The sequence below is a fragment of the Castor canadensis genome, chromosome 10, assembly GCF_047511655.1.
Source record: "Castor canadensis chromosome 10, mCasCan1.hap1v2, whole genome shotgun sequence".
NCBI lineage: Eukaryota > Metazoa > Chordata > Mammalia > Rodentia > Castoridae > Castor > Castor canadensis.
In genome coordinates this window covers 22663509-22686533 of record NC_133395.1, presented here as the reverse complement: position 1 = coordinate 22686533, position 23025 = coordinate 22663509, and the positions used below count along the sequence as shown (strand labels likewise).

General features: G+C 33.3%; 1 protein-coding gene and 1 pseudogene across 19 annotated transcripts in view; one reads left to right on the top strand and one right to left on the bottom strand.

Annotated features, from left to right (window-relative positions):
* Positions 1-23025, bottom strand: part of LOC141411442 (uncharacterized) — a 313736-nt gene that overhangs the window by 177963 nt on the left and 112748 nt on the right. For 6 of the 19 annotated variants that reach the window (XR_012436180.1, XR_012436176.1, XR_012436177.1 and 3 more), the window contains one exon: positions 19709-19858. The exons of 12 other annotated variants lie outside the window; for them this stretch is intronic. The gene's annotated coding sequence lies outside the window, so the exon portion shown is untranslated. Of the gene's footprint in view, positions 1-4541; positions 4693-19708; positions 19859-23025 lie in introns of all 19 variants that reach the window. One more of the 19 variants, XR_012436178.1, reaches the window with a different exon arrangement.
* Positions 73-805, top strand: LOC109679780 (elongation factor 1-delta pseudogene; annotated as a pseudogene).

The following is a 23025-nucleotide window of genomic DNA, read 5'->3' as shown; positions in this document are numbered from 1 at the left end:
CTTTTTCTTCTGCAGTCCTGTGCTTGCAGACTCTCTTCTTTTGTTGTTGCATCCTTGGCTGGCATCAAAATAATGGCTACAAACTTTCTAGCAGTGCATGAGAAGATCTGGTTTGACCAGTTCAAATATGATGATACTGAAAGGAAATTCCATGAGCAAATAAACGGGCTCATGGCTCAGGCCCCAGAACCTCCAGTGGGCCTGGCAGAGATCACAGTGAGTTGTTCATTGTAAGGATCCCAGCCTGGAAGTGGAGAACCAAAATCTGCAAGGCATTTTGCAGGCTCTGCAGCAGGCCAGGGCCAGATTGAAAGCCCAGCGGAGTAACCTGGAGAAGAGTTCACCCACCCACCAACCCACAGCCCACAGATCCAACTGGTGTCTCCCATGTGCCAAATGAAATCCTCCGAACAAGAAGTCAGTAACTCCAGCAAAGGATGAAAATGACCTGTTTGGCAACGATAAAGAGGAGAACAAGGAGACAGCCTGGCTGCTGGAGGAGAGGCTGCAGCAATACCCTTAGAAGAAGGCCAAGAGCCCTCCAGCATCTTGGACATCAACCCCTGGGATGATGAGGTGGACATGGGCCAGCTGTAGGCTGTGTGCACTCCATCCAGCTTGTTGGGCTTGTCCAGGGTGGGGGTGAGTTGGCTCCAAGCTGGTGCCTGTGAACTATGGCATTCGCAAGCTATAGATCCAGTGTGTAGTGAGAGATGACAAAGTGGGCCCTGACTTATTGGAAGAAGAGATCACCAAGTTTGAGGAGTATGTGTAGAGCGTGGATATTACTGCTTTCAAAGACTAAGCCTATGATTTGTGTGTGCAAGATGCCCTGTTGAAATTAAAGACTGAGTCTTTGAACTCTGGCTCCTGTCCTGTCACTTCATGTGCAGTGCTCTGTCCTCCGCCCCCCGCCCCCAACTCTTGCATGCGCCTCCTGGGCCCACTCCACCATAGCCATATGTACTTGTTCCAAGCTCACCTCCACCCCTCAGACCTCACACCACTTGGTCAGACTTCCATTGCAAGTGGCATGTCCATTTAAAGCTGTTCAGAACTTGATTGCTCATTAATTGGAGAAGTCAACATTTCCCTACTCTGCCTCTTGTCCCTGTGACCACATGGAATCATGTTACATCACCCTTCCCAGGCCTCACCTGACACTGACATCCTCCTCACCTTCCCCAGGGACTTGTCTCCATTCTTCATAGAATTAGCAGGCTCTGCCTTCTACCTGCTGGAGACCTGGACCTTGTCCCATTTTCATTATGTTCTTTGATGGCCAGAATATGAAATTGTGCCATATTCTGCTGGCGGGCTCCTCAGCAATCTCTTTGTTCAGTGCTTGTGACACTGGGGGCTTCTCTCCTAGACTACATGCCTGTAGGTGGTGAAACAGTGTTGATATGTGGGTGAAAGGGAGTTGGGTGTGCTCACTTCCTGTCAAAACTAATGTCCTCAGAGTTCCTAGCCTCAAAGACACAACAAATTCCCTGTTGCTCCAAAGAACTTAGACTGTGGGGCCTGGAATGCAAGATGGTACAAAAGGCACTAACCTTAAAGTACTGTGTGAAATAAAAATAAAGTTTTTTCAAAATTTTTTTTAAAGTTTAAAAAAACTAAAACAATGAATACAAATATGACATGAGAACTTTGGAAAAGTTTCAGGAATGACATCCTGTAAGTCATGGGCAGTGGCTGCTTAGGAGGAAGGAAGTTATCAGTCAAGGTAAATGGAGCTTCAAATGCACATCTTCAGCATTGTGTTTAATGTTGGCATTTGTGCTTTGGTGTTTAATTCCATTATTATTAATACCTTTTAAATATTTAAATTATTGAATGTTGAGTTTTTAAATAGACTCACAGATTATATCTTTTGGTGCTGTTCTGAGGATTGTAAGAAATAATCAAAAGTACTTTTGTAATAAAAAATTGTGGTTATTATGATAATGTATTAAGTCTTCCTCATAAGAGAACAGTTGTAATAAGCCACCTCGTAATCCATTTATAGAAAATTATATTTCAAGTACAATGAACCTGATCAAGTGTGGACCATTATATCAGACACTCCAAACACAGTAATAATGCTCTTTGAATATCACAGTAAATACTAAGAAGGTTTCCTGTTTTAAGAAATTAGTAGTATCATATGTAGATTTATTTGGTTACTTTAGTGGAGTATATTTATTATATTGTTTCTATTAAAGGTGAATATTAAATTAGAAAGTAGGAAACACTGGAAAATATGTAATTAATGGAATGCTTGTGTTAAAACTCATAAAGATGTAAAGGAAAATATATGTATATGTGATTATAGTCAAAGGTAAAATGTTGTAATAACTAGAGAGACATAATTTTTATGTCTCTCTCACCCATAATATTTTATGTGATTTTTGCATATGGTTTTAGATCAGCAAATCCAAATAGAAAAAAAGATTCAATAACAGGATTCTTTAGCTTTTTCCTTCCACTATTTGTCTTATATCTGAATTATTTTTCTGCATATATTTTGCATTATACAAGCTTCCTTATTTGAACAAAGTAAATAAATTTCTTAATTTATATACTCCAAAGAATTTCCACTGATGCAACTGAAACACACAAATTAAACTTTCATCTATTTATTTATTGCTCAACCTCTTAGGATCAATAAATGAAAAGTTATTATAGGTTGATAACAATTTCCAGGTAAATACAACAAAGCCCTAGATTTATGTAATCTAGAAAATGCAGAAATTAATCTAGAAATGCAGAAAATGCAGGTAATAGTTATTTGGGGCCCACAAGCACTATAAGTAGCCACTAAGAATTTGTGTAAAACACAGTGAAAAAATATGTAATAAAAAGGAAATATTATAATAAAAATATTCACGTAATTCAAAAGGAAAGCAATACAGGAGAAATATATATTTTAGAGCTAAAAATATACCAAAAATAAGAGTCAGACATGATGGTGCATGCCTGCAATCCCAGCTACAAGGTAGGAATATATATATTATATAAATATATATAATTATATATATTAATATAATATATATATATTATATTATATAATTATATATAAAAATATATATAATTATATTATATATATAATTATATATTAATAATATATATATACTCTGCATAGACATACCAGAAGTAAGAATTATATACATAAAATTTATACACGTATCAAAACCAAAATATATGTATACATATCAGAAATAAAAAATTACAGAAGATTTTCCACAGCAGATTTGTGCAATTAGAAAATATACTTAAATAATTTAAACAAAGTATTTTTAAAATTATCAAAGTGTGTGACAAATATAAAAGCCAGTTTTGCTATATTTTTTATTTTTAATTCCACTATTCATGTCCTAAATATGTAAAGGAGAAACATCTCCAAATAATTATAATTACATGTCTATGTGCATTTAGGTACAAAATGCATAAAAATGTAATTTATATCAGAAATAATATAAAAGACAGAGTTATATAGGAGCAGAATATTTGTATACTATTGAAGTTGACATATTAATTCAAAGTAGAGTGTAATAAGTTTAGAGTGTTAAATGTAATACTGATGGCAACTCCAAATAAAAAAAAACTCTAACATACACCCAAAGGGTATTAGAAAAAAATTAAAAGAATTTACTGACACAACATACATAATCAACTGAAAACAACAACAAAGGTAGTATGGAGGAAGTGAGGCACTGATATTGTTATATACATGAAAAAATTAAGCAAAATGGAAGAAGCAGTCTCTCACTTATCAGTAATTACTTGAAATATAAAAGTATTATAATATCCAATCAAAAGGCATAAACATCCAGAGTAGAACATGTTGGAGAAATTCACTTTAGATCCAAATACATAAAAAGGCTGAAACATAAAAGATAGAAAGAAATGATCCATGTTAATGGTCGCCAAAATGATGTCTATAGTAATATCAGACACAATGCAGTTTAGTAAAAAGTGATTGTAAGAAAAAAAAAGATATGCTATGTATTGAACAATAAGCATCAACTTGTTAAGGAGACAGATTAATTATAAATATGATCTCACTAAAAAATATAGTCTCAAAATATATGAAACAACGACTGACATACATGAGATTATAAATAGGTAATTCTGTAATAGCATATGGAGACTTCAATACTCTACTTTCTTCAAGAACTGGAAGAACAATCATACAAACCAAGTAAGTCAGGCAGAGCATTGAGACAAAATTTCAATATGGACAGGGAGGACTCGAACTACATTGTAAGTCAACAGCAGCAATATAACAAACATTAAAAAACAACAAAGTTCCATTTTGCAGCAGCAGAATATTCATTCTCTTCACTTGAAAGCACATGAAGCATTCTACAAGATAGACCATATGTTAGGACACAAAATATACCTTAACAAATTTCTCAAATATTAAAAATCATGAAATATAAATTTTCCAATCACAATAGAATGAAATTAGAAATAAGCCAATCTACAATATTCTACTACTTATCATTTTTAAATATGCAAAACTAATTTGCTTGAATAAATCAGACCCCAAATACCTGTGAACATAATGTTCATGGTCACAAGGAAAACTGGAGTGCTCATAGTATTTTATATCCTGATCCGAGCTCATTGCATGAGTGTGTTCCTTTGTAAAGAGTCACTGAGTTGTGCATTGATAATTTGTGACATTTCCAAATAGATGTTATCCTAGAATGAAACAGTTTTTACAGGAACAGCAACATTACAGTCCAGTCTTTTATATTAATGCAGATAAAAATATCCTAAATAAAACATTAGAAAATAAAAAGCTAAAGGCACCAATATAATTTCATGATCATATTTTATTTATTTAGGCAAACTTAACTTAAAATTATTAGTGTGAAATGTCAGTCATCAGACAAATTAAACTATTTTAAGCATCATTAGCTAGTAGAGAAAACCTTTCATATAATAATAAAGACAACCTGCCTAACTGAAGAGAAAAAAAGAACTCAACAGATTAAAGGCTGAGGTTTGTAGGTCCTTTTAACAATTTCACAAGAACGTACAGGAAGCATTTACAGAACCTTGACTGATGAACAGAAATTTTTAAAAAGTCCCCAAAAAAGCTAATCTTAAATGTTTTGCAAATACAATCCCACTAAAATAAGGATATTTGCCAAATAAATCATGAACAGCCTAAAAAAGTATCAATTTAGTAGAACATGTTCACAACAAAATAAATGTTTATTGATTATTGAATGTTGTTATACTGATTAGAAAAAAATATAATCTTAATAACAATTAAAATAAAGGAAAAAGCATGAGTGATAGTGAGAAAATTGATCATTATTTCACAAAACTAGAAATAATGAATACTTTCAGACCTGTGTTTTAAAAGAAGCTATTCACTTCCTATAGTTGGCTGGTTGTGTTACAGATTGAATTGCTTCATTGGGTGTTAGGAGATGAATTGGTACATTTCTGAGCTAATAATTAGAACATGGGACTTTTTTTTTTAATATAGATTCTTATTGTGTACCCATGCTATCCTCAAACTTCTAATCCTCCAGGTTTAGCCTCCCAACTGCAGGTAGGCTTCTACAATGCTGCCCAGCAGAAAACTGGATTTTTTTCAATGTTTCTCAGATTGATTTATCTTTGTCTTTGATTATATAAGTGGGCAGCAGTCCTGACAAAAAACAGTTCAGAATATACTGCTCTACCACATAGGTAAGGTGATATTATTGCCATATTAAGTGACATGCAGAAACTAAGTGAGATACAGAGAACTTTATTGGTTCCAACTTGGAGGTGCTTCACATGAACATGGTCTGGTCAGTTGGGTAGTGGGTACTGGGTGATTGGGTGAGACTCAGCTCCTTGTTACAGTAGAAGGTTGCAGTATATTTACTTGTTTTTACCTCACAGTTCACTACCTATAGAGAAGCTGTAGGCCAAACATAATTCTACATGCCTAAAACAATCCAGTCTATAGAAAATTGACCAGGGATCAAATGTCAGAATTCCAAAAACACTTAGAAAGTAGGATTCGATGATAAGACTTCCCCATTAGAATTTTTCCATTACCTTCTAGTGAGAAGAATGGATTTGGAGTGCTGAAAGGAGATAGGACTTATCAAATAAACAGAAGAGAAAAACAAAACAAAGGACAAATACAGGCAGAAAAATCAGTATTTGTAACAGCTGAACTAAAACTGTAGTTCATTTTGACTCCTAAGTTTTCACCGGGAACAGATCTTCAGCAAATGCATTAGGTGAAAACCACTCATTTTCAGGATAATGATTCAAAAGCAACTCTGCCCAAATATGAAAGCCTTGCCTTTTCATATGAAATACCATTGAGAGAGAAATCCAATCAAGATTTTGCATGTATTTTGACTTTATCTGTTCTAATGCCTCAGATTTAGAGGCTGTTTAAGATTTCCAAAAAAGAATCCTTGACAAATTAGACAGCAAGCATGTATCTCATTAGCTCCTAGCAAATGCCAAAATAGTTTACACATTCAGAGAATTAATGGTGGGTCTCTGGATGTTTTCTAATAAGTTACTATTTTCTAGCTACATTTAGAACATGAGGAAATTTTTATTTGGTGAATTAGGAGAATGCAAACTTTTAAATAATTTCAGTAAACCTAAACTTTGTTAGACATGGGAATGAATATATGAGTTTGTATTATACATTTATGTGTTCAGGGACAATAATATATGGTATACTCTGTATACCCAAATAGTAAATACACTATACTCAATGTGCCCTATATCGTATATATGCCACAATAGTCTACTAATATTGCACACTATATGTACTATCTGCTCTATATACTATTATGCATATTATATTTTTCTGATACTTGGAAAAGATATCATGGTAGGACATCATATGACTATAAATCTAGTTCTTGATTTCTGATTAATGTAATACTACTTAATCATGTGAGGAGCTATATGGAAAATGACAGAATTGTAAGTCAGTTATGTCTACACAGGCCTTCTATTTTTCAATCTAATTAAAGAAATCAGTTTTTTTTATCTTAGTGACAATATTTCCCCAATTCACTGTAAAAGTATAGCCCATATTTTTCTAAGCAGCTTTAATAGAATAAAATGCAGACTGCTATAAAAACAAATCTTAAATAAGACTTAAGGTAAGGCAGCTTTGCTGTAAGATTTCTTTGCTAGGAACCTGTTTTCATCCCATTTTGTGTTCTATCATCCTCATGGTTATCTTCATCAATGTGATGGATGCTACACCTCCACCACATCAACATTTCAGTCTACAGGAAGGGAAAAGTGAGGAAGACCAGAGTCAGAAATCTTTTTTTTAAACAAATGCTCTATTTATTTCTGTTCACATTTAATTAGTGAGACTGTATTACAGAGCCAGACATAGCTGTACCGTTAAAGATGAGAAAAGTTGCTCACAGGTGTGCAGCCGTGTGTCCAGAAAGAAAAGGGGAGAAGATTTAGCTGAACATCCAGCAGACTACCAGACTTTTCCTATGGCCACCAAATATTAGGGCACATCTTTCTTCTAGCAAATTGAACCCAATCTTTTCCCAAAGGAAAAAAGCCAAGGTTCCAACCTATTTCTGTTTATACCTCAAAGCTCAGAATATGATAACACAGGAAAAGACTCCTTCTGCTCCTCCTAATCCTCATGTATGACTTTTTCTTCTCTTCATATTCCTATCTTAAGGTCATCTGCATGATAACCCAGCCTGCAAGTTCAAACTGCATTCTCTCTTCTGCAGAACAGCTCACCATTTTCCAGTTTTGGTATTTGAGCTAAGATCAACCGTGGAACCAGTAATTATCACAAAAAGAACATGGGTGCAGAGTCCGTGAAAAACCTGAAAGATTATCTGAATTGTTTAAGCAGGTCATTTTGGAGTGCCAGGTAAGCAGAGCATGGGCCCAGAAGTTGAGGATGGACTTCAAATTTACATCACCATCACTCAGCAATTTTTCCTCAATGATTAGAATAAAGCTGAGGAGAGAGAGTCAGGTTTGGCAAAACATGGAGGTCAAGGTAGTAGCTCCACTTGACTGGGTTTAAGGTTTGTAATAGGAATAATACATTATCGTAGAACAGGAACAAAATAAGTATAGTAAAAATAAATGAGTAAACGTGTAGCATTTATTGAGAAAATAGAATGGGATAGACACTAATAGGTATATAAGAATGGTGAGAAACTTAGAGAAGGAATTAATAAGTTCTGACTCTTTTGAAAGTTGAATAAGTTTAGAGGTTAGATTCAGAATGTCTATCTTCCTGGGCATACAACTATGTCATCTGCGAGTTTCTCTATTGTGTGCATTGGTGTCTGTGACTACAACTGAAGTTGGAATCTATATTCTTCCTAGAAACTGCGTAGTTTCCTACATTAACTTTGGCAGTAGAAATTCTGAGAGTTTGGAAAAGTAGTTTAGAAATGAATAATCAGTTTTTAGGAAAGTCTTATGAATTCTTTGCAATTGTCTTCTCAAAAATTTATTGTACTCATGGTCCATTTGCTTCTCCTAATTACCAATGTGCAAGAAACTAATAACAGTGTTTTTTAATGGATGTAGTAGTTCTTGGCCTGACTAATGATTTTCTTCTGTGTGCCCATTTCTTTCAAACTTATTTTGATGAAGGTAATGTGAAGGTCTCCAACATCATACACTGGAGGGAAGAAATGCAACAATTTCTACATGTTTACAAACCTTAGCTAACATATCTTAACTAGAAGTCTTGATACATTAATTTTTTATTACATTTTATCTGTTTACAGCTCAAAGTTTCATATTTCTTGACTTTCCCCTTCAAGTTGTTTTGAAAGTAAGTTAAGTTTTGCCTGAACTTATTTCTTTAGTGTAGTAATATGCATATAATAGCAAGGAGCAGGTACCATTTAGTAACATTGTGACTTCTTATGACTATTTCTTCAGAGGCACAGGATCAATAGCCATGCAGTCATTAATCCAAATTATCAAGACAAGACTTTATCAACTATATTGCAAAACAAGGGTGACCATATTTCTATCCTATATGGGTTTACACTGCCTGACCACTACCACAGAACCACAGATTTAGGTTCCTGTTATAACAGCAACCCACTTTTGATACCAGTATCTGCTTTAGTTACAACGGACTAGATTGAAATTTTAGGAAGAAACAAAACACAATAGCATAACTCAAAGGACAATATTTTCTTTTCCCTCCAGGAGGTAATTACCAATATACTAAGGATTGAGAAAGTATATTTGGGATTGCATTTAACATTAAAAAGTTACATGCAATGCAAATAATGTGCAAAAATATAAGTAGGTGCAAAACTGATACCTATTGAAATAGTTCTAGGAATCAGGGAAGTGGGCATGAGGGAGAGCAGTGGAGGGGCTAAATTTAAGTATGATAATATTTAATATATTGTAAGAGCCTTTGCAGATGTAAATACAACAATATACCCCCACCCAGCACAGCAATAAAGAAAAAAGTTACACAACAATTTCACTCCAAAAAGCACTCTATGAAACATCCACAATGGACAATTAATGGTTAAATTCAATAGCATATTTCTTCTTGATTTACATTAAACCTCTTGGGCATTCTTATTCTTCTTTCCTTCAATACCTCAGCACTTGACAATAACCTCTCATATCTCAGGTCCTTCTCTCTTTTAATTCATCAGTCACTTCTTTAATGCTTCTTTCATTTATTGCATTTTCCTTGGTGTTCTAAGCTCTAGATATGCTTGGCTGACTGCTTTTCTTACTTTATGTTCTGTAGTCAATCTTGAGATATCATCTCTTTGTTATACTTTGTTCAAAGTTCAGTTCCATTGGACTGTTTCCAAATTATCTCAAGATCCCACCTCCACTTTTCTTCCTAGGATCAAATAAGAATAGAATCCACTCTCCCTACTTCAAATTCTCTTCCATTATATACACATCCCCTTTGTTTGCATAAAACATCTTTTATTTTATTTGTTTTGTCAACTTTTCACACATTCTTTAATGTTTGTGTCAATGCTAAAAAGAAAAAAATGTCTACAGGATGTTAGGCTTATGTGAAGATTCCATCCTTTTAACTTCCAGCTTCACATCATTATTATGGGATTCATATTATGCTTTAAATGAAGTTCCTCCTTTTCCTTAGTCCCCTCTTCTGAAGTCTTCATCCCCAAATATATATGTATATATGTATATATATGCCAGGTTTTGTCTGGCATCACTCTGAGCACCTTTACTTTGGGTTACACACCTCTGTTCTCTCCTTCTATCTTTGTGAATAAATATTTCACACAGAGAAAATAATTCAAGGAACTCTCAAAATAACGTCTCTGAAATGACACTAATAGAGACTTTGAGGTAGGCAGTTTCAACTTCCTGTATATTAATTTCCACAACAGAAATACAAAAGTTTGTTAAAATGTACAATTTTTGAAATGGCATGGAATTTAAATAATAATAGAAATTTACTTTAGAATTATTTTACATTACCCTTATAGTACAAGAAAATAAGTAAAAATAGAGTGGAATATTTCCCCACATTCTCCATTATACTTTTCAATTCATTTATTCTCTTTTAGGTGATGACTTGTCATTGATTTTATTTATCTTACTTGCTCATTTATTTACTTTGCTTCATTCAAATGATTATATTTTCACTTATAGATTTTAATTTCTTAATGCTACTGGTTTTGAAACATTCTTTCAAGTTCTTACAGTATTTTTTTCCTACACATTAGACCAAGTAGACATTGTCAATATCTACAGAGTATTTCACTCAACAACTAGACAATACACATTCTGTTCTGCAGCTCATGGAATGTTCTCCAAAATTGATATTTTAGACACAAAGCAAGTCTCTACAAATTTAAGAAAATTGAAATAACCTCCTGGGTCATATCTGATCACAACAGAATAAAACTAGACCTCAACAACAAAAGAAAACACAGAAAATATTAACACACATGGAGACTGATCAACACACTGAAAAAAAACAGTGGGTGACTAAAGCAATAAGGGAATAAGTCAAAAAGTTTCTAGAATCCAATGAAATAAAAATATGTGGAATACAGGAAAGGGCATTCTAAAAGGAAAGTTTATAACTATAAATTAAAACAACAGAGACCTCTGAAATAAATAACTTAATAACACTCCTTAAGCTTCTAGAAATACAAGAACAAACCAATCCAAAACCATACAGATGGAGTGAAATAATAAAGATCAAGGTCGAGATCAATGAGATTGAGACCAAAAAAAAAAGAAACTATACAAAGAATCAATGAAACAAAAAGTTGGCTCTTTGAAAAGATTAAGTGAATTGACAAACCCTTAGCCAACATGATAAAACAGAGAGAGAAAAGGCCCAAATTGACAAAATCAGAGATGAAAAGGGGGACATAACCATTAATACTAATGAAATCCAGACAATCATTAGAGAGTACATTGCAAACATATATTCAAGTAAACTGGAAAATATAGATGAAATATATAAATTCCTAGATGCATGAAGGAAGAAGCTTCAATAGGACTAAAAAGTCCTATTACAAATAATGAAATTGAAGCAGTAATACAATTCTCCTTACAAAGAAGAGCCCACGACCTGAAGGTTCACAGCTGTATTTTACCAAACCTTTAAAGAAGAACTAACACCAATATTCTTCAGACTTTTTCAGGAAATAGAAAGGAAAGGAACACTACCAAACTCATTCTATGAAGCCAACATTACACTCATTCCATATGTGTTGAATCCATGTGTTGTCTAAATTCAGAGCACTTCTAAAAAATTTTTTCAACTTAGAATTTCTAGAACTTATTAGTGACTTAAACAGACTCAAATTCTTATAAGCATTCTCTTTTTTTATTCCATATTCAAAACATTGGGGTAAAGTTGTTTCCAAGATAAGCTATCATTTCATTCTTCAATAGTGAAGTCAGAAAAACAGGAATGTCAAACAGGTCCTATTTGGGGATAGGTACCAGGGGAGGGGATGGGTCAAGGATAAGGCAAAAAAGGAGTGAAAAAGTTTGAAATACTTTATGCACATGTATGACAATAGAACAATGAAATCTATTGAAATTGATTTAAAAGGGAGAAAGGGAATGAGGACGAGGAAGAGATGGAGTGAATTTGCTTAAAGTATATGTATGCATGTGTGGATGTATCTCAATGTAACTCCTTTGTATAATTAATACTTTTTAAGAAAAATATCATGATTTCATGTAAGATGCTCAGTTTCACCTCTTGACAATTGGATATGAGAGTATATGGCTTATCCTACTTTCTTATCAGGGTTTATGAGCATACCATTTTTAAAAGAAATTCAGATATTGGCTCTAACAATTCTATATTACCTCTTTATAACTTGGCACTGATTCTCTTTCTGTATCCATTGAGCTTACATATACATATAAGCTCAGACCTTATATATAAGCTACATATTATATATATATAAATAAGACTATTATAGCAACATTATATATATAATTATTACATAATTTATAATATAATATATTATATTAGAATATAATTATATATAATAATTTATAATATAATATATTATAAAAAATATATATATATATAAAATGTTGCTATAATAGTCTTTTATAGTTTTTCAATTTTTGGAAATTATCTCTCATAGTTCCATCCAAAATGTTGACAAAAATTCCCTCACTGCAATCTGAGTGCACATTCTTTTTTCAAATGTATGGCTATGAATTTTGGCACTCCTTTTCTGAAATTCATCCTTTACATTCAGAATTTGTCTTGTCCTATGTTTTAGGTCATGTGCTTCCCATTCTTTTGGAAATCAGATAAAAACTCAATTAAATAACCACATATACAAACAATGTGATTATTTCTCAGCTTTGTGAAACAAATGAGATAAAGATATGATTTCTTATGTGTTCATAAACTGTACATATCCTGCTATGGGGATGACTTAACTTTGTCATTAGAGAAATGTCAATGCTCCTCTATTTGCTAATCATGTTTCTAGTCCATGTCACCAGGCACAAATATCATCATTTTTATTTCCCCCAGCAACTGGTTCCGAAGAGTTGGGTAATTCCAATAATCTACTTCATGTTTTTCTGGGTCAAACTATACTCTAATATTAAACACCGACTCCCCATACAAGCATTTCAGATAAAAGCAGACACTATGAACAGAAGTGACTGTTCAGAGTTGAAGGCAGGAAATACACTTTCATGTTCTGAATAAGTTTGGAATGTTGGTCTTAGCCAAGCTACTAGATTTTAAGCTTTGAATATGAAGTAAATTCCCTGAAACTTCCCCTTCTGAATGTTAACTGCCAATTTAAAAACGTGTCAAGTAAATTTTTAATTGGGAAATTATATGAGAGCCATTTCAACTCCACAGGATTGAGAATTCAAGTCCTACAAACAGTGGGTTTAAAAGTGACAAGTTTGTAGACTTTCACAAATAAGCCAGGCACATTTTGAGTGTTCGCTTATCTATTTGAAAAATATAAGTTAAGTAAACTAAGAAATTGATTTTCTAATAATTTATAACGTCTAAATGCTTATTGTTAGCATATAATATCATGGATTTCAATTGTTCTTTATTAGTAGAAAATGGTAACCACATATAAAATAAAGAAATGTTTATTTTCTAGATTTATTTTTATAAAGCTATAATTATTATTGAAGAAAAATACCTCCTTGAGTTAAAACCTTAAAGATATCAGTTGGGATTAATACCACTTTATAGCTTTTGTTAGTTTTCTTAAGAATCCATGAAAAAAATCACTTAAAAAGAAAAAAAATATTCTTTATTTTATTATTGAACATCTATATTTAGCTATCCTGGTAATTTTTAATGGCCCTATAATTGATAAATGAAAGCTGATTGCTTGGTGAAGGCAGATTTGATATTTTTTTAGGTAATAATTTTCCATTCTGAAGATTCAATGTCTGTTAAGGTAGTGCCTTGCAAAAAACTTATGGATTATGTCTTACTTAGTTCTTACTATGATGACTGTTAAATGGTGATTTTTTTCTATTTTAACATAGTATTCTAAAATTTGAATAAGCCTTTTTTCTATAACCAGAAAATTTTTCCCCTCTTTTAATATGTGTGATGTTGTTTCAACATTTTTCCAAGTGATTATGTAAAATAAATTAGGGAAAACTTAAGAGTGACATAAGAACAGAGACTGAGTGTAAAATGAATTTATACCTCAAGGTTTAAAATACTTTTTAGTTCAATGGCATCATCCTTTTTCAAAAAGAACTGATTTAGTTTTGTAAAAATTTTCTAAATTACTAAACTAAAATATTAGTTTAATTAATTTTGAACTCATTAACCTTAAAAAATTATGAGTAAAATTTGAAAAACTTGAAATTATTACTATGAGTCAATCATGAGGAAGAATCACATTTCTTCCCAGAATACAGGTAACATATAAATCTCTAAGCTGTTCAACAAAGAAGTGAAAAATAAGCATTGAAGAAATGCAAAAAGCAAAGTGCAACAGCAGAAATATAAGAATTTCTTCTCAACCAGATGTGGTGGATCAGGCTTGTACCGCTAGCTGTCTGGGACAGACCAAGAAATGTTTGGGAGATCCCATACCTGATTAATAAAAGCTGGACATGGTTGTGCATGCCTGTCATGTCAGCTAGGCAGAAAGCATGAATAGGAAGTCATAGCCCAGCTTGACTCAGGCATAATGTGAGGCCCTCTTTGAAACATGATTAGAGCAAACAAGGCTGTGGGTATGGCTGTAGTGCCTACCCAGCAGGACTGAAGTTCAAACCATAGTACTGCTAAAAGAAGAAAAAACACAGAATTTCTTCTCAGCATATAAAAACATATTAATTAGAACACACAGTTATTTCAAGATTGATGCTACAAAAGAGTTCAACATAATGTAAAACTGTTGCAGAAGGTAAATTAAAAAAAAAAAAACACCAGCATTGAATGAAGAAAATAAAAATTCCCTTGTAAGAAATAAACAAGAAATATACTTGATTGATATTTTAATTTACTCCAAGAAACTAAAAATAACATCATACTTTTAAAAGTACCTGGAGAAACTGCATATATTATGTAAGTGCAATATATAACTACTAACATCGAAATTGTGATCCTTTTTTCCATTAATTTTTTATTAAGATATGTTCATTGTATGGGGGAATCCATTGTGATAATTCCATACAGACTTATATTGTACATTGGTTAGATCACTATTACTCCTTCTCTCCCTTTCAACTCCCTTCTCCCCCAGCTGAAACTATTTCAAGAGGTTTCTTTGTTCTATTTTTTGTAAATATATAAAGTCCATCAACCATATACCCTCACTTTAATCTCCTTTATTCACCCTACCACCTCCAATGTGTACTGCCCCCTGCCCCCGCACTGTACCTATTTTACAGTCCTGTCTTTCATTATTAGTATCTAAGTTGATGTTGTTGAAAAGAGTTTCTTAGTGTATCTCCACTGTGAGTAGGCTTCACTTTGATCTGTTAAACACCTTCTATTGCTCTCCATCACCCCTTTATCTCCCATCCCCAATTTTTCAGCAGTTTTCAATACATACCCTTATATACTTTGCCTTCACAGATGGTATCATTCTCTTTTCCTTTCCTTCTTTCTCCAAGTTCCATAGTAGTTCCCTTATTACAAACATGTTCTTTCTATGAGTTTGTGTATGATCATGGTTTTTTTTGTGTATACGATTATAATTTGGATCTATCTTCCATCTAAGAGAGAAAACATGTGGCCTTTGTCTTTCTAAACCCGGTTTACTTTACTTAACATAATGTCCTCCAATTGCATCCATTTACCTTCAAACCATATGTCATTATTCCTTATGAATGAGTAAAACTCTACTGTGTATAAATGCCACATTTTATTAATCTATTTATCAGTTGTAGGGCATCTGGGTTTTCATAATTTAGCTATTATGAATAGTGTTGCAATGAACATCCTATGCCTCAATGTCAAAAACAAAAGAGTTCTATCTTCACAAGATCATAGTTAAATAAACTTAATAAAAATCATATTCTTCCATATTAAAGAATTTTGACTTTTTCATAAAGCTATTTTTACTAATAATGAAGATAAGCATTTATTTTCTCATATTCCTCCTGTGTAATGTCTTCTTTTACAAAGAATATCTTGCAGGTAACTGAATATTCATAAATATGAAAGTTTTAACCTTTATGGAATTTCCACTAAATAATTCTAAAATTATTCAAATATAAATCTGTAAGTACATAAAAAGTTAATAGCATATTTTTTAAACAATAGTTTGAAAGAACACTGAAATAATAATTGTTGGTACTTCTTATGACAGAATAAATAAGTCATTATCTGTGTTGAAATAAAATAGCAACTTTGAATATCCTATAGAACCTTACAAAGTATAATCAATACTATAGGTCAAAAAAGAAGTGTAAAAAATGAGAAAAAGAATGTTGGTGTGGCACTGGCTCTTGTTTGCCTCAGAATCACTGAATTCAGCAAAAGATGTACAGCTATTTCCCCACAAATTCTTAAGTCAATTTCTTTTCAAAATGCCTGCAATTTTGCTTACCTTACACTGTATTCTGTAAGTACATTAAATGAAGTGACAATACTACATACAGATGGATGGATATTTATTCAATAAGTTCTAAGTATCATGACATCCTGCCTTGTCAACAATGGTTTGTGTGCTCTCTGACCACTTCTTAGTTATTAACAGGGACATGGCTACTAGAACAGATTGCTTCCACTTCGAGTTGAGGACTTTTACAAGATTTTGTTGTATTTCTAAACTTGCACCCATAAATTTAATATTTGATGCAGATTCGTAACAAAACCTCCATACCTTATTTCCAAAGTGCTGTGTTTATGTTGTTTATAAATTGAATTTTTATCAAATATTTCAATGCAATGACTGAGATTATCTTGTTATTTCTTTTAAATTCAAACTTTTTCTCTATTGCTGGAAAATAATAAATTTCAGTATGATGAATTATATATATTATGTGCTATATATTTATGTTTTAATTGGTATATATTATTTAATATAATGTATATGCACATATACACATGTGTATACATATATACTTCATTTTCAATCCAGTTTGCCAAACAGTGTCTTTTGATGGGGGAATTGAGTCCACTGATATTCAGTGTCAATATTGATAGGTATGTGGTGATTCCTGCCACTTAGCTGTTTTTCTTGTTTAAGGATTTGACTGCATTGAGCTGTATCAATGCTACACTCTGATTACTTGTCTTTTTTTCTCCTGTTGTTTGATACTTCCTGTCAAAGGAATGGATTTGTTAACTTTCATCTTCTGTGTGCAGAATTCTTTGTAGAATCATTTGTAGTGGTGGCTTGGTGGTCATATATTGTTCTACTTCCTGTTTCTCATGGAAGATTTTTATTGCTCTATCAATTTTGAATGATAGTTATGCTGGGTAGAGTATCCTAAGGCTGAAATTATTTTCATTCAGTGCCTGAAATACCTCACCCCATCCCCTTCTTGCTTCTAAGGTTTCCATTAAGAAATGTGCTGTTATTTTGATAGGTTTACCTTTATAGTTTACTTTGTTTTTTCTCTTATAGCCTTCAATATTCTTTCTCTGTTCTCTGTGCTTGTTGTTTTAATGATAATATGCCATGGGGAGATTCTATTTTGGTGAAGTCTGTTTGGTGTCCTGGAGGCTTCCTGTATCCGAATGCACAAAACTTTCTGGAGATTTGGAAATTTTCTGTTATTGTTTCACTGAATATATTACATATCCCTTTGGCTTGCACCTCTTCTTCAATACCCATGATTCTCAGGTTTGGTCTTTTGATGGAGTCGCTAAGTTCTTGCACATTCCTTTCACAGCTCTTGAGTTATTTGACTAAGATTTCTTCTGTTTGTTCTCGTCTGCTGGAGTAGCATTTCACTGTGTTGTTTGTTTGACTACAGGGACTTTTAATTTCCAGGATTTCTGTTTCATTCATTTTTTTGAGGTTTTCCATACATTTATTCAATTCTTCTTTTATATTTTGTGTTGTCCTCTTTAATTCATAGCTCTCTCTTTTTCGAGTGTCCTTTGTCTCAATTTGGTGTTAAAGTCTTCTCTAAATTTATTAATTTATTCCTGTGTCTTCTTATGTTTTTTACTTTTTTTGTCTTGAAATTTCTTGAGTACATCTTGCACATTCTTAACTGTGTCTAATATCTTCTCCATGAATTTCTCTGTGATTTCTTCCAAGATTTCTTCTTCAAGGGATTTTTTTGTAGGTGCCACTGAGCTCCTTAGTGACATCTATCATTGTATTTTAGGGATTAGAAATGAGTATCCATTTTCTTCATTTTCCACTGAGTCATCTATTGAATTATTTTTTTGTGGTATTTGGTTTCCTTATATTCTTCTTCACATTTCTCCAGTTGGTGCTGTGAAACTATGTTCTTGATAGGCTAGTTGGTGGTTTTAATTATCTGTTTTCTTTCTTTGGATTTAATTTTTGTGTTGTGACTGACATCCTTGTTAGCTAGGTTGATGTACTCTTTCTGTTTCTGGCCTGGAAGTGTAATTTAGTAATAACAAATCCACAGGTTCAATGCTAGACCAGTTGTTTACATATTATATAGAAAACACTTTGTGGATAATATTTATGAACAGCGGGAGTTTGGGGGATAATAGTTATTAAGCTAAATACAGAAACTTAGCTAGTTGGTAAAGGTTACACAAACTAAAAGGGGGTGGAGAAAAAGGGGGGGATGAGAGAAGAGGTTTGGGGACTGCTAGGTTTTATGGCCCTTGTGTGTGTTTTGGTGTATTTCTGTTGTAGTCGATGGTGCTTGTGTCAGGGATTTCAGGGGGTTAGGGGTATGTATGGTTTGTACAGTAGGGTAGTCAGCAGGTGGTGCATGTATAAGAGAGGGATAGTGTGGTGACAGGTTGGAAAAGGATAGGAGGAAGAGGTGAAGATAGGGAGAGAGTGGAGGAGAGGTTGCAGAAAGAGTAATTGAGAAGGGGAACAATGGATTGTAGCCCAGGAAAAAAGAGGGAAAGTAAAGAGGGTAAGAATAAGGATAAAAAATAGTGATGGTAAATTTAATAATACAGAAGATAAGAAAAAAATGCCACCTACCACAACAACTAAAAGGTCTGTCTGGTAAGAGTTCTGGAGTTTTTCCTCTGGCATCCATTCTTGGTATTGGCAGATAAGTGGGACCTCTGATGTGGTCTCACCAGGTGACTGGCTTGTGAGTAGTATTTGGTTCCTATATCCACAGGTCAAGTTGCAATTGGTAGCTAAGGTAACTCTGCCAGTTCATGCAAGTTGGACAAAGTCCTTGTTTTCACTAGGATGAAACTGCATTGCCTTAGAGAGCTGCAACTCTGTTTAGTTGGCTCCTCCCCCAGCAAGGTGGGACAATTCAGTTTTGAGTACTGCCCTCTGTTCCATGAGACCAACTCTGGGATCCAACACTTGCCCTGCTTTGGGACATTGGCTTGTCACCCCACTCCTGTTCTCAGCCTTTGTTCTTTTCCCCTCACTCATTCACTCAAAGTTTGGCTCAATGCCCCACTCCCATTCTTCCAGGCAGGTTCATCATTCCACCCCCACCTCCACTGCTGGTGTTAGATTACAACTCACTGTTTATGCTTTTCAGTTTTGTTTGGGGAAGATTCATTTTGCCCAGGGGTGCACTGGATTATGTTCCTGGGGGATGGGTAGGAGAGTTGCATGTGGCATGTGATGCTCACCTGTTCTGCAGATTCACACAAGCATCTTTGGAGTTAGCATGAGAAGTGATGATGTGTTGTATCTCTTATCATGGTTCAATGTAGGGAGGCTTTCCATGGGTTAGGGGTCCAGGATGTCACAGAGTTTGATTCTGATTGATGTTCTACCTTCTGCTTGTTGAGAAAAAAAGAAAAAAGAAAGAATAGCCAGAGGGCTTTTTTCCCAGTACTGGACATGCCTTGCTGGCTATGGTAGGTGGGATTTTCCTGTTTGTTAGGTGCAATTAATACCTGTTTCAAAGGTGAGTCTTTGAATTTTATGTACACCTAATGTGTTTTAAGTCATAAAGCAAGTCTTAAACATGCCCCCGCAATTGAAGTAATACCTTCCATCTTATCAGTGCATAACGGAATAAAATTAGAAAGAAATAGCAAAAGAATCCAAGGAATACACATAAACTCATGGAGGTTGAATAATATGCTTTGGAACAATCAGTGGGTCATTGAAGAATTCTGGGGGGAAATTTAAAGTTTCCTAGAATCAAATAAAAATGAAAACACAACTTAGCAGAACATTTGGGATACACCAATGAATTTTTAAAAGTTAGAGTTCTACATTAAAAAATCAGAGAGATATCAAATAAATAACCTAATGATGCATCACATCTCCCTTTTCCTGTCTCTTCAAATCTCATGAAACTCCCTGAGGTAGCCTTGAAACAAGGAAAAATTCCCAACGTCAGAGAAATCAAAGGAAGATATGATGCAGAGGACTCTGACAAGTGTTTTTGCACTGAATTTCTAATCTTTTCTATATAAACTTGAAAATGGGTAATGAGCTAAACATGACAGATCTAGCTGTTGGATGGCTGAATATATACTGAACATATACTTTTCTTAACCATATATTACTTGTTAGAAAACAATGTTTATGACAAATCACCTATCTCTTCAGTTTGGAGAGATAGGAAACAGTCAAAAATCTTCATTTAGTAATAACATGTAATCTTTAAGCTAACTCTACCATGTAGGTCTATTTTTACTACTTCTTATAAGGAGAAAATGATTCACAGACAGTGCAGAGTACAGAAGTATATAAGCATATCCACATGCATGATATATAACAAGTAAGGATTATAACCAGGCTACTCAGGTTTTCTAACAAAATGAAAAATCAATATTTGATTAACTTGAAATATTATAATAACTTCTCTGAGATATAAATGCCCTAATTTTGTTAAGGTATATATAATTTACTGAGAAATCATACCCTCAACGTGAATTCTTGTTTTATTATGCATGTTTCTCTTATAAGAGTAAAAACGAACCTATCATTTCTTGTACTACATAATGCATACAACATCCTATAAAATTGTACTGTTCCCAATTCAGTAGATATCCTTTCTGATAATTGTCCCTGCAATTTCCTCTAAACAGAATCCAAAAGAAGGAATATCTTCCTAGTCTTTGACAAATGTACTTAGTAATAACCAAATGATAATTTGATTTTATCTTCAGTAAAGAGAAAATATGCTTGAGAGCAGCCTGATTAAGCATTTTGGAATTATTTTCCAAAGAAAGCAAAGCAAAAAGAAATGATATTTTATACAGGTTATCTGTAGCTGATGTTTACCTCGTATTGCTTTCTTGTTTTCTTTATTAAAGAGGACTTGGCATTTAATTCTAAAAGGCTGTGTGATGGCCAAGCCAAAAGAAAAAAATAAGTAAATCCATCCATTATATATTCTTTGTCTGTTCACAAGAACTCAATGTTCTGATCTGAAATACTCACCACCCACTCAAGTGTGTCACTCGAAAGGCAACGTCTGCTCTACTGCTAGAGAAACACTAGTTCTGCTAACCAACAATCATATTTTTTCAGAAGTCTTAGACAAAAAATATAATTTATATCCTATTTGGGCACATGTATTTCATTTTCTTTCAAGCACTAATTTATTTAAAAAATGAATTGCAAACATTCTGAGGTATTTCTGCATGACATTTACTAGATTAGGCAGTAAAAGCTGCTAGCTTAATAAAACTGTTTCCTTTTCTTAGAAGAGACTTAAATATATTCTCATACCCCTGGAACTATCAGAAGTCATGCTATAGGAAACAGCCCAACACTTATTGTCAGAAAGTCTATGTAAAACGTCCAGCTCTAGCCTGAACAGTCAAAGATACTTCAGTGAAAGAAAACCTGTTACAGCTGCAATGTCTTCATTTGTAAAATAGAAAGAGAAATATGCAGCTCTTGAGTTTATTATGAATACTATTGGTAACATTTTTTGCAATTGCCTTACCAGCTACAAAGAATTTGGTATTATTAAAATATTTCAGCAAGTGAATTTCATAATTTTAGTGTTTTGTTCAGTATTTCTAGATACTGAAGAAACATTTTGTGTACTAAATCAGCAGTGTACTGAATGGTACATTAGTGGTCTGCTTCAAGGGAATAGCTATCACAGGGGTATTATCCAGTTGCATATAATGAAATGTGATGTAGAATCGAGCACTACACATTAACTTATCACTTGGGAAATTGGAATTGTCAGTCCCTGAGAAAATAATTAAAACCCATGCTTCCACAGAATGATATTGAAATTCATTTCTTTGGTAAAATATGCATGTGGGAGAAAAATAAAAGAGAAAATTACTTTCTCTTTCTTTTATTTTCAACAAAATTTAATTTCTGGAAGAATGCAGTATGATGTATAAGGAAGAATACAAGTACTGATGATGTGCTTACAAATGTTATCTCAGCCACAAGTACAAAATTAGAGAACATTCTGAAAAATGCAGTGAAAAGTTAATGTAAGTACTAAGTTCAAAACAAAAATCTCTATTTGAAATCATGGTATTTAATGAATTACTAATCCAAAGTGCTTCAACCACACAAAGTTTTATTATTTAGTATTGTTCCAACCAAAAGTGGGTTCTCTCAATAACTAAGCATCTTTATATTGTTTTAAAGCTCCCAGGACTTGTCTTTCTTACAGAACCATGGACAGATAAAAGTGACAAAGGAATAATGAGTTAAAACATACTTATTTTTCTACTTGGTTCTCCTAAAGTTCATTAAGCATGCCTACAAAGAAGTGTGTTGGGTTAGCACTTAGCCTTCAGTGTTTTGTTATAATTTATGGTAGTATGCATAAATAAATATTTTGTCTCACATCACAATTGAATAAATTTTGCATGACTAATAATTGATATATTAAATAATGAAATTAGTGAAAAATCAGTCAGTTGTCAATTGGTTGGTTGTTTTAAACATAGCTAGTAAATAAACTGAGTCAAAATACTGGATTTTCTGGGTTGACTAATTTATTTACAAA